The sequence below is a fragment of the Columba livia genome, chromosome 27 (genome assembly GCF_036013475.1).
Source record: "Columba livia isolate bColLiv1 breed racing homer chromosome 27, bColLiv1.pat.W.v2, whole genome shotgun sequence".
Lineage (NCBI taxonomy): Eukaryota > Metazoa > Chordata > Aves > Columbiformes > Columbidae > Columba > Columba livia.
The window spans coordinates 4,720,345-4,732,452 of NC_088628.1; positions in this window are offsets into that span (position 1 = coordinate 4,720,345).

The window sequence follows — 12,108 nt, forward strand, 5'->3', positions numbered from 1 at the left end:
GCAAGGCAAGGTAAAGGGGTAAAGCAAGGCAAGGCAAGGCAAGGCAAGGCAAAAGAGAAAAGAAATGTAAGGCAAGGTAAGGCAAAACGGCAAAGAAAGGCCAGGCAAAGCAAGGCAAAATGGGAAAGCAAAGCAAGGCAAGTCAAAAGGTCAAACCAAGGGAAATCAAGGCAATGCAAAAGGGCAAAGCAAGGCAAGGCAAAAGGGCAAAGCAAGGTAAGGCTAGGCAAAAGGGCAAGGCAAGGCAAGGCAAGGACAAAGGGCAAAGCAAGGAAAGGAGAGGAAAGGCAAAAGGGGAAAGCAAGGCAAGGCAAGGCAAAATGGCAAAGCAAGGCAAGGCAAGGCAAAACAACAAAGCAAGGCAAGGCAAAAGGGCAAAGCAAGGCAAGGCAGGGAAGGCAAATGGGTAAGCAATGCAAGGTAAGGCAAGAGGAGAAAGCAAGGCAAGGCAAGGCAAAAGGGCAAAGCAAGGCAAGGCAAGGCAAAACGGCAAAGCAAGGCATGGCAAGGTAAGGCAAAAAGGGCAAAGGAAGGCAAGGCAAGGCAAAAGGGCAAAGCAAGGCAAGGCTAGGCAAAAGGGCAAAGCAAGGCAAGGCTAGGCAAAAGGGCAAAGCAAGGCAAGGCAAGGCAAGGGAATAGGGCAAGACAAGGGAAAAGGGCAAAGCAAGGCAAGGCAAGGAAAGGCAAAAGGGCAAAACAAGGCAAGGCAAAGCAAAAGGGCAAAGCTATGCAAGGCAAGGCAAGTCAAAAGGGCAAAGAAAGGTAAGGCAAGGCAAAAGGGTAATGAAAGGCTAGACAAGGCAAGGCAAAAGGGCAAAGCAAGGCAAGGCAAGGCAAAAGGAGAAAGCAAGGCAAGGCTATTCAAAAGGGCAAAGCAAAGCAAGGCAATGCAAGGCAAGGCAAGTGAAGGCAAAAGGGAAAAGCAAGGCAAGGCAAGGCAAAAGGGCAAAGCAAGGCAAGGCAAAGCAAAGGGGTAAAGGAAAGCAAGACAAGGCAAGGCAAGTCAAGGCAAAAGGGTAAAGCAAGGCAAGGCAAGGCAAAAGGGCAAAGCAAGGCAAGGCAATGCAAAGTGGCAAAACAAGGGAAGACAATGCAAAAGGGCAAAGGAAGGCAAGGCAAGGCAAGTCAAAAGGGCAAAGCAAGGCAAGGCAAGGCAAGGCAAGTCAAGGCAAGGCAAGAGGGCAAAGCAAGGCAAGGCAAGGCAAAAGGGCAAAGCAAGGCAAGGCAAGGCAAGTTGAAAGCGGAAAGCAAGGCAAGGCAAGGCAAAAGGGCAAAGAAAGGCAAGGCAAGGCACAAGGGCAAAGCAAGGCAAGGCAAGGCAAGGGGTAAAGTAAGGCAAGGTAAGGCAAAAGGAGAAAGCAATGCCAGGCTAGTCAAAAGGGCAAAGGAAGGCAAGGCAAGGCAAGGCAAAAGGGCAAAGCAAGGCAAGGCAAGGTAAAAGGGCAAAGCAAGGCAAGGCAATGCAAATGGGTAAAGCAAGGCAAGGCAAGGCAAGGCAAAAGGGCAAAGAAAGGCAAGGCAAAGCAAGGCAAATGGGGAAAGCAAGGCAAGGCAAAAGGGCAAAGCAATCCAAGGCAAGGCATGGCAAAATGGCAAAGCAAGGCAAGAGAAGGCAAAAGGGCAAAGCAAGGCAAGAGAAGGCATAAGGGCAAAGCAAGGCAAGGCAAGGCAAGGCAAAAGGGCAAAGCAAGACAAGGAAACGCAAAAGAGAAAAGGATGGCAAGGCAAGGCAAAAGGGTAAAGCAAGGCAAGGAAAGGCAAGGCAAAAGGGCAAAGCAAGGAATGGCAAGGCAAGGCAAAAGGGCAAAGCAAGGCAAGGTAAGGTAAAGGGGTAAAGCAAGGCAAGGCAAGGGAAGGCAAAGCAAAAGGGCAAAGAAAGGCAAGGCAAAGCAAGGCAAAATGGGATAGCAAGGTAAGGCAAGGCAAAAGGGCAAAGCAAGGCAAGGCAAGGCAAGGCAAAAGGGCATAGCAAGGCAAGGCAAGGTAAAAGGGCAAACCAAGGCAAGGCAAGGTAAGGGAAAAGGGCAAGGTACGGCAAGGGAAGGCATGGCAAAATGGCAAGGCAAGGCAAGGCAAAAGTGCAAATCAAGGAAATGCAAGGCAAGGCAAGGAAAAAGGGCAAGGCAAGGCAAGGCAAGGCAAAAGGTCGAACCAAGGCAAGGCAAGTCAAGGCAAAAGGGCAAAGCAAGGCAAGGTAAGGCAAGGCAAAAGGGCAAGGCAAGGCAAAAGGGCAAAGCAAGGCAAGGCAAGGCAAGGCAAAAGGGCATAGCAAGGCAAGGCAAGGTAAAAGGGCAAAGCAAGGCGAGGCAAGGTAAGGGAAAAGGGCAAGGTACGGCAAGGGAAGGCATGGCAAAATGGCAAGGCAAGGCAAGGCAAAAGTGCAAATCAAGGAAATGCAAGGCAAGGCAAGGAAAAAGGGCAAGGCAAGGCAAGGCAAGGCAAAAGGTCGAACCAAGGCAAGTTAAGGCAATGCAAAAGGGCAAAGCAAGGCAAGGCAAGACAAGGGAAAAGGGGCAAGGCAAGGCAAATGGGCAAAGCAAGGAAAGGCAAGGAAAGCAAATGGGCAAAGCAAGGCAAGGCAAGGCAAAAGGGCAAAGAAAGGCAAGGCAAGTCAAGGCAAAAGGGCAAAGCAAGGCAAGGTAAGGCAAGGCAAAACGGCAAGGCAAAGCAAAAGGGCAAAGCAAGGCAAGGCAAGGCAAGGCAAAAGGGCATAGCAAGGCAAGGCAAGGTAAAAGGGCAAAGCAAGGCAAGGCAAGGTAAGGGAAAAGGGCAAGGTACGGCAAGGGAAGGCATGGCAAAATGGCAAGGAAAGGCAAGGCAAAAGTGCAAATCAAGGAAATGCAAGGCAAGGCAAGGAAAAAGGGCAAGGCAAGGCAAGGCAAGGCAAAAGGTCGAACCAAGGCAAGTTAAGGCAATGCAAAAGGGCAAAGCAAGGCAAGGCAAGACAAGGGAAAAGGGGCAAGGCAAGGCAAATGGGCAAAGCAAGGAAAGGCAAGGAAAGGCAAATGGGCAAAGCAAGGCAAGGCAAGGCAAAAGGGCAAAGAAAGGCAAGGCAAGGCAAGGCAAAAGGGCAAAGCAAGGCAAGGTAAGGCAAGGCAAAAGGGCAAGGCAAGGCAAAAGGGCAAAGCAAGGCAAGGCAAGGCAAGTCGAAAGCGGAAAGCAAGGCAAGGCAAGGCAAAAGCGAAAAGAAAGGCAAGGCAAGGCAAGGCAAAAGGGCAAAGCAAGGCAAGGCAAGGCAAGGGGTAAAGTAAGGCAAGGTAAGGCAAAAGGAGAAAGCAATGCAAGGCTAGTCAAAAGGGCAAAGGAAGGCAAGGCAAGGCAAGGCAAAAGGGCAAGGCAAGGCAAGGCAAAAGGGCAAAGCAAGGCAAGGCAATGCAAATGGGTAAAGCAAGGCAAGGCAAGGCAAGGCAAAAGGGCAAAGAAAGGCAAGGCAAGGCAAGGCAAAAGGGCAAAGCAAGGCAAGGTAAGGCAAGGCAAAAGGGCAAGGCAAGGCAAAAGGGCAAAGCAAGGCAAGGCAAGGCAAGTTGAAAGCGGAAAGCAAGGCAAGGCAAGGCAAAAGGGCAAAGAAAGGCAAGGCAAGGCAAGGCAAAAGGGCAAAGCAAGGCAAGGCAAGGCAAGGGGTAAAGTAAGGCAAGGTAAGGCAAAAGGAGAAAGCAATGCAAGGCTAGTCAAAAGGGCAAAGGAAGGCAAGGCAAGGCAAGGCAAAAGGGCAAAGCAAGGCAAGGCAAGGCAAAAGGGCAAAGAAAGGCAAGGCAAAGCAAGGCAAATGGGGAAAGCAAGGCAAGGCAAGGCAAAAGGGCAAAGCAATCCAAGGCAAGGCATGGCAAAATGGCAAAGCAAGGCAAGGCAAGGCAAAAGGGTAAAACAAGGCAAAGGGATTCATGGCAAAACGGCAAGGCTAGGCAAGGCAAAAGGGCAAAGAAAGGCAAGGCAAAGCAAGGCAAAAGGGCAAAGCAAGGCAAGGCAAGGCAAAAAGGCAAAGCAAGGCAAGGCAAGGCAGAAGGGTAAAGCAAGGCAAGGCACGGCAAGGGAAAAGGGCAAGGCAAGGCAAGGCAAGGCATGGCAAAATGGCAAGGCAAGGCAAGGCAAAAGGGCAAGGCAAGGCAAGGCAAAACGGCAAAGCAAGGCAAAGCAACGCCAAAGGGCAAAGCAAGGAAAGGCGAGGAAAGGCAAAATGGGAAAGCAAGGCAAGACAAGGCAAAACGGCAAAGCAAGGCAAGGCAAGGCAAGGCAAAAGAGGAAAGCAAGGCAAGGCAAGGCAAAAGAGAAGAGCAAGGCAAGGCCAGGCAAAGGGGTAAATCAAGGCAAGGAAAGGCAAGGCAAAATGGCAAAGCAAGGCACGGCAAGGCAAGGGAAAAGGGCAAGGCAATGCAAAAGGGCAAAGAAAGGCAAGTCGAAGCAACGCAAGGGAAGGCAAAATGGCAAAGAAAGTCAAGGCAAGGCTAGGGAAAAGGGCAAAGCAAGGCAAGGCAAGGCAAAGGGGAAATTAAGGCAAGGCAAAGCAAAAGGAGAAAGCAAGGCAAGGCTAAGCAAAAGGGCAAAGCAGGGCAAGGCAAGGCAAGGCAAGTCAAGGCAAGGCAAGAGGGCAAAGCAAAGCAAGGCAAGGCAAGAGGGCAAAGCAAAGCAAGGCAAGGCAAAAGGGCAAAGCAAGGCAAGAGAAGGCATAAGGGCAAAGCAAGGCAAGGCAAGGCAAGGCAAAAGGGCAAAGCAAGACAAGGAAATGCAAAAGAGAAAAGGATGGCAAGGCGAGGCAAAGGGGTAAAGCAAGGCAAGGAAAGGCAAGGCAAAAGGGCAAAGCAAGGAATGGCAAGCCAAGGCAAAAGGGCAAAGCAAGGCAAGGTAAGGTAAAGGAGTAAAGCAAGGCAAGGCAAGTGAAGGCAAAGCAAAAGGGCAAAGAAAGGCAAGGCAAAGCAAGGCAAAAGGGCAAAGCAAGGCAAGGCAAGGCAAGTTGAAAGCGGAAAGCAAGGCAAGGCAAGGCAAAAGGGCAAAGAAAGGCAAGGCAAGGCAAAAGGGCAAAGGAAGGCAAGGCAAGGCAAGGGGTAAAGTAAGGCAAGGTAAGGCAAAAGGAGAAAGCAATGCCAGGCTAGTCAAAAGGGCAAAGGAAGGCAAGGCAAGGCAAGGCAAAAGGGCAAAGCAAGGCAAGGCAAGGTAAAAGGGCAAAGCAAGGCAAGGCAATGCAAATGGGTAAAGCAAGGCAAGGCAAGGCAAAAGGGCAAAGAAAGGCAAGGCAAAGCAAGGCAAATGGGGAAAGCAAGGCAAGGCAAAAGGGCAAAGCAATCCAAGGCAAGGCATGGCAAAATGGCAAAGCAAGGCAAGAGAAGGCAAAAGGGCAAAGCAAGGCAAGAGAAGGCATAAGGGCAAAGCAAGGCAAGGCAAGGCAAGGCAAAAGGGCAAAGCAAGACAAGGAAACGCAAAAGAGAAAAGGATGGCAAGGCAAGGCAAAAGGGTAAAGCAAGGCAAGGAAAGGCAAGGCAAAAGGGCAAAGCAAGGAATGGCAAGGCAAGGCAAAAGTGCAAAGCAAGGCAAGGTAAGGTAAAGGGGTAAAGCAAGGCAAGGCAAGGGAAGGCAAAGCAAAAGGGCAAAGAAAGGCAAGGCAAAGCAAGGCAAAATGGGATAGCAAGGTAAGGCAAGGCAAAAGGGCAAAGCAAGGCAAGGCAAGGCAAGGCAAAAGGGCATAGCAAGGCAAGGCAAGGTAAAAGGGCAAACCAAGGCAAGGGAAGGTAAGGGAAAAGGGCAAGGTACGGCAAGGGAAGGCATGGCAAAATGGCAAGGCAAGGCAAGGCAAAAGTGCAAATCAAGGAAATGCAAGGCAAGGCAAGGAAAAAGGGCAAGGCAAGGCAAGGCAAGGCAAAAGGTCGAACCAAGGCAAGTTAAGGCAATGCAAAAGGGCAAAGCAAGGCAAGGCAAGACAAGGGAAAAGGGGCAAGGCAAGGCAAATGGGCAAAGCAAGGAAAGGCAAGGAAAGGCAAATGGGCAAAGCAAGGCAAGGCAAGGCAAAAGGGCAAAGAAAGGCAAGGCAAGTCAAGGCAAAAGGGCAAAGCAAGGCAAGGTAAGGCAAGGCAAAAGGGCAAGGCAAGGCAAAAGGGCAAAGCAAGGCAAGGCAAGGCAAGGCAAAAGGGCATAGCAAGGCAAGGCAAGGTAAAAGGGCAAAGCAAGGCGAGGCAAGGTAAGGGAAAAGGGCAAGGTACGGCAAGGGAAGGCATGGCAAAATGGCAAGGCAAGGCAAGGCAAAAGTGCAAATCAAGGAAATGCAAGGCAAGGCAAGGAAAAAGGGCAAGGCAAGGCAAGGCAAGGCAAAAGGTCGAACCAAGGCAAGTTAAGGCAATGCAAAAGGGCAAAGCAAGGCAAGGCAAGACAAGGGAAAAGGGGCAAGGCAAGGCAAATGGGCAAAGCAAGGAAAGGCAAGGAAAGGCAAATGGGCAAAGCAAGGCAAGGCAAGGCAAAAGGGCAAAGAAAGGCAAGGCAAGTCAAGGCAAAAGGGCAAAGCAAGGCAAGGTAAGGCAAGGCAAAAGGGCAAGGCAAAGCAAAAGGGCAAAGCAAGGCAAGGCAAGGCAAGGCAAAAGGGCATAGCAAGGCAAGGCAAGGTAAAAGGGCAAAGCAAGGCAAGGCAAGGTAAGGGAAAAGGGCAAGGTACGGCAAGGGAAGGCATGGCAAAATGGCAAGGAAAGTCAAGGCAAAAGTGCAAATCAAGGAAATGCAAGGCAAGGCAAGGAAAAAGGGCAAGGCAAGGCAAGGCAAGGCAAAAGGTCGAACCAAGGCAAGTTAAGGCAATGCAAAAGGGCAAAGCAAGGCAAGGCAAGACAAGGGAAAAGGGGCAAGGCAAGGCAAATGGGCAAAGCAAGGAAAGGCAAGGAAAGGCAAATGGGCAAAGCAAGGCAAGGCAAGGCAAAAGGGCAAAGAAAGGCAAGGCAAGGCAAGGCAAAAGGGCAAAGCAAGGCAAGGTAAGGAAAGGCAAAAGGGCAAGGCAAGGCAAAAGGGCAAAGCAAGGCAAGGCAAGGCAAGTCGAAAGCGGAAAGCAAGGCAAGGCAAGGCAAAAGCGAAAAGAAAGGCAAGGCAAGGCAAGGCAAAAGGGCAAAGCAAGGCAAGGCAAGGCAAGGGGTAAAGTAAGGCAAGGTAAGGCAAAAGGAGAAAGCAATGCAAGGCTAGTCAAAAGGGCAAAGGAAGGCAAGGCAAGGCAAGGCAAAAGGGCAAGGCAAGGCAAGGCAAGGCAAAAGGGCAAAGCAAGGCAAGGCAATGCAAATGGGTAAAGCAAGGCAAGGCAAGGCAAGGCAAAAGGGCAAAGAAAGGCAAGGCAAGGCAAGGCAAAAGGGCAAAGCAAGGCAAGGTAAGGCAAGGCAAAAGGGCAAGGCAAGGCAAAAGGGCAAAGCAAGGCAAGGCAAGGCAAGTTGAAAGCGGAAAGCAAGGCAAGGCAAGGCAAAAGGGCAAAGAAAGGCAAGGCAAGGCAAGGCAAAAGGGCAAAGCAAGGCAAGGCAAGGCAAGGGGTAAAGTAAGGCAAGGTAAGGCAAAAGGAGAAAGCAATGCAAGGCTAGTCAAAAGGGCAAAGGAAGGCAAGGCAAGGCAAAAGGGCAAAGCAAGGCAAGGCAAGGCAAAAGGGCAAAGAAAGGCAAGGCAAAGCAAGGCAAATGGGGAAAGCAAGGCAAGGCAAGGCAAAAGGGAAAAGCAATCCAAGGCAAGGCATGGCAAAATGGCAAAGCAAGGCAAGGCAAGGCAAAAGGGTAAAACAAGGCAAAGGGAGGCATGGCAAAACGGCAAGGCTAGGCAAGGCAAAAGGGCAAAGAAAGGCAAGGCAAAGCAAGGCAAAAGGGCAAAGCAAGGCAAGGCAAGGCAAAAAGGCAAAGCAAGGCAAGGCAAGGCAGAAGGGTAAAGCAAGGCAAGGCACGGCAAGGGAAAAGGGCAAGTCAAGGCAAGGCAAGTCATGGCAAAAGGGCAAGGCAAGGCAAGGCAAAAGGGCAAGGCAAGGCAAGGCAAAACGGCAAAGCAAGGCAAAGCAACGCCAAAGGGCAAAGCAAGGAAAGGCGAGGAAAGGCAAAATGGGAAAGCAAGGCAAGACAAGGCAAAACGGCAAAGCAAGGCAAGGCAAGGCAAGGCAAAAGAGGAAAGCAAGGCAAGGCAAGGCAAAAGAGAAGAGCAAGGCAAGGCCAGGCAAAGGGGTAAATCAAGGCAAGGAAAGGCAAGGCAAAATGGCAAAGCAAGGCACGGCAAGGCAAGGGAAAAGGGCAAGGCAATGCAAAAGGGCAAAGAAAGGCAAGTCGAAGCAAGGCAAGGGAAGGCAAAATGGCAAAGAAAGTCAAGGCAAGGCTAGGGAAAAGGGCAAAGGAAGGCAAGGCAAGGCAAAGGGGAAATTAAGGCAAGGCAAAGCAAAAGGAGAAAGCAAGGCAAGGCTAAGCAAAAGGGCAAAGCAGGGCAAGGCAAGGCAAGGCAAGTCAAGGCAAGGCAAGAGGGCAAAGCAAAGCAAGGCAAGGCAAGAGGGCAAAGCAAAGCAAGGCAAGGCAAAAGGGCAAAGCAAGGCAAGAGAAGGCATAAGGGCAAAGCAAGGCAAGGCAAGGCAAGGCAAAAGGGCAAAGCAAGACAAGGAAATGCAAAAGAGAAAAGGATGGCAAGGCGAGGCAAAGGGGTAAAGCAAGGCAAGGAAAGGCAAGGCAAGTCAAGGCAAGGCAAGAGGGCAAAGCAAAGCAAGGCAAGGCAAGAGGGCAAAGCAAAGCAAGGCAAGGCAAAAGGGCAAAGCAAGGCAAGAGAAGGCAAAAGGGCAAAGCAAGGAATGGCAAGCCAAGGCAAAAGGGCAAAGCAAGGCAAGGTAAGGTAAAGGAGTAAAGCAAGGCAAGGCAAGTGAAGGCAAAGCAAAAGGGCAAAGAAAGGCAAGGCAAAGCAAGGCAAAATGGGATAGCAAGGTAAGGCAAGGCAAAAGGGCAAAGCAAGGCAAGGCAAGGCAAGGCAAAAGGGCATAGCAAGGCAAGGCAAGGTAAAAGGGCAAACCAAGGCAAGGCAAGGTAAGGGAAAAGGGCAAGGTACGGCAAGGGAAGGCATGGCAAAATGGCAAGGCAAGGCAAGGCAAAAGTGCAAATCAAGGAAATGCAAGGCAAGGCAAGGAAAAAGGGCAAGGCAAGGCAAGGCAAGGCAAAAGGTCGAACCAAGGCAAGTTAAGGCAATGCAAAAGGGCAAAGCAAGGCAAGGCAAAAGGAAAAAGCAAGGAAAGGCTAGGCAAAAGGGCAAAGCAAGGAAAGGCAAGGCAAGGCAAAAGGGCAAAGCAAGGCAAGGCAAGGCAAAGGGGCAAAGCAAGGCAAGGCAAGGCAAGGCAAAAGGGCAAAGCAAGGCAAGGCAAGGTAAAAGGGCAAAGTAAGGCAAGGCAAGACAAGGGAAAAGGGGCAAGGCAAGGCAAATGGGCAAAGCAAGGAAAGGCAAGGAAAGGCAAATGGACAAAGCAAGGCAAGGCAAGGCAAAAGGGCAAAGAAAGGCAAGGCAAGGCAAGGCAAAGGGGCAAAGCAAGGCAAGGCAAGGCAAGGCTAAAGGGCAAGGCAAGACAAGGCTAAAGGGCAAGGCAAGGCAAAAGGGCAAAGCAAGGCAAGGCAAGGCAAGTCGAAAGCGGAAAGCAAGGCAAGGCAAGGCAAAAGGGCAAAGAAAGGCAAGGCAAGGCAAGGGGTAAAGTAAGGCAAGGCAAGGCAAGGCAAGGCAAAAGGGCAAAGAAAGGCAAGGCAAGGTAAAAGGGCAAAGTAAGGCAAGGCAAGGCAAAAGGGCAAAGCAAGGCAAGGCAAGACAAGGGGAAAGGGGCAAGGCAAGGCAAATGGGCAAAGCAAGGAAAGGCAAGGAAAGGCAAATGGACAAAGCAAGGCAAGGCAAGGCAAAAGGGCAAAGAAAGGCAAGGCAAGGCAAGGCAAAGGGGCAAAGCAAGGCAAGGCAAGGCAAGGCTAAAGGGCAAGGCAAGGCAAGGCTAAAGGGCAAGGCAAGGCAAAAGGGCAAAGCAAGGCAAGGCAAGGCAAGTCGAAAGCGGAAAGCAAGGCAAGGCAAGGCAAAAGGGCAAAGAAAGGCAAGGCAAGGCAAGGCAAAAGGGCAAATCAAGGCAAGGCAAGGCAAGGGGTAAAGTAAGGCAAGGCAAGGCAAGGCAAGGCAAAAGGGCAAAGAAAGGCAAGGCAAGGCAAAAGGGCAAAGTAAGGCAAGGCAAGGCAAGGCAAAAGGGCAAAGAAAGGCAAGGCAAGGCAAAAGTGCAAAGAAGGCAAGACAAGGCAAGGCAAAAGGGCAAATCAGGGCAAGGAAAGGCAAGGCAAAATGGCAAACCAAGTCAAGGCAAGGTAAGGCAAAAGGGCAAAACAAGGCAAGTCATGGCAAGGCAAAAGGGCAAAGCAAGGCAAGGCAAGGCATGGCCAAAGGGCAAAGCAAGGCAAGGCAAGGCAAGGCAAAAGGCAAAGCAAGGCCAGGTAAGGCAAAAGGGTAAAGCAAAGCAAGGAAAGGCAAGGCAAAAGGGCAAAGGAAGGCAAGGCAAGGTAAAGGGGTAAAGCAAGGCAAGGCAAGGCAAGGCAAAAGAGAAAAGAAATGTAAGGCAAGGTAAGGCAAAACGGCAAAGAAAGGCCAGGCAAAGCAAGGCAAAATGGGAAAGCAAAGCAAGGCAAGTCAAAAGGTCAAACCAAGGGAAATCAAGGCAATGCAAAAGGGCAAAGCAAGGCAAGGCAAAAGGGCAAAGCAAGGTAAGGCTAGGCAAAAGGGCAAGGCAAGGCAAGGCAAGGACAAAGGGCAAAGCAAGGAAAGGCGAGGAAAGGCAAAAGGGGAAAGCAAGGCAAGGCAAGGCAAAATGGCAAAGCAAGGCAAGGCAAGGCAAAAGGGCAAAGCAAGGCAAGGCAAAAGGGCAAAGCAAGGCAAGGCAGGGAAGGCAAATGGGTAAAGCAAGGCAAGGTAAGGCAAAAGGAGAAAGCAAGGCAAGGCAAGGCAAAAGGGCAAAGCAAGGCAAGGCAAGGCAAAACGGCAAATCAAGGCATGGCAAGGTAAGGCAAAAAGGGCAAAGTAAGGCAAGGCACGGCAAAAGGGCAAAGCAAGGCAAGGCTAGGCAAAACGGCAAAGCAAGGCAAGGCTAGGCAAAAGGGCAAAGCAAGGCAAGGCAAGGCAAGGGAATAGGGCAAGACAAGGGAAAAGGGCAAAGCAAGGCAAGGCAAGGAAAGGCAAAAGGGCAAAGCAAGGTAAGGCAAGGCAAAAGGGCAAAGCTATGCAAGGCAAGGCAAGTCAAAAGGGCAAAGAAAGGCAAGGCAAGGCAAAAGGGCAATGAAAGGCTAGACAAGGCAAGGCAAAAGGGCAAAGCAAGGCAAGGCAAGGCAAAGGGGTAAAGTAAGGCAAGGCAAGGAAAAAGGAGAAAGCAAGGCAAGGCTATTCAAAAGGGCAAAGCAAAGCAAGGCAATGCAAGCCAAGGCAAGTGAAGGCAAAAGGGAAAAGCAAGGCAAGGCAAAAGGGCAAAGCAAGGCAAGGCAAAGCAAAGGGGTAAAGGAAAGCAAGACAAGGCAAGGCAAGGCAAGTCAAGGCAAAAGGGTAAAGCAAGGCAAGGCAAGGCAAAAGGGCAAAGCAAGGCAAGGCAATGCAAAGTGGCAAAGCAAGGGAAGACAATGCAAAAGGGCAAAGGAAGGGAAGGCAAGGTGGTAAAGCAAGACAAGGCAATAAAAATAAATAAGCAAATAAATAAATGAATATATAAATAAATAGTAATAAAGTAATAAGGAAAAGAATAAAGTAAGAAAAGTAAAGTAAAAATGTAAAAGTAAAAAATAAATAAATAAATAAGGAAGAAAAATGAAAGAAAGTAAGAAAGTAGGAAAGAAAGAAAGAAAGAAAGAAAGAAGAAAGAAAGAAAAAGTGAAAGAACGAAAGAAAGTAAAAAGAAAGAAAAAGAAAGAAAGAAGAAAGAAAAAAGAAAGAAAAGAGAAGGAAAGAAAGAAAGAATGAAAAAAAAGGGAAAGAAAAAAGGAAGAAAAAAGAAAGAAAAAAGAAAGAAAGAAAGAAAGAAAGAAAAAAGAAAGAAACAAACAAAGAAAAAAGCAAGAAAGATAGAAAGAAAGAAAGAAAGAAACAAAGAAAGAAATTAAAAAAGAAAGAAAGAATGAAAGAAAGAAAGAAAGAAATAAAAATGTAAGAAAG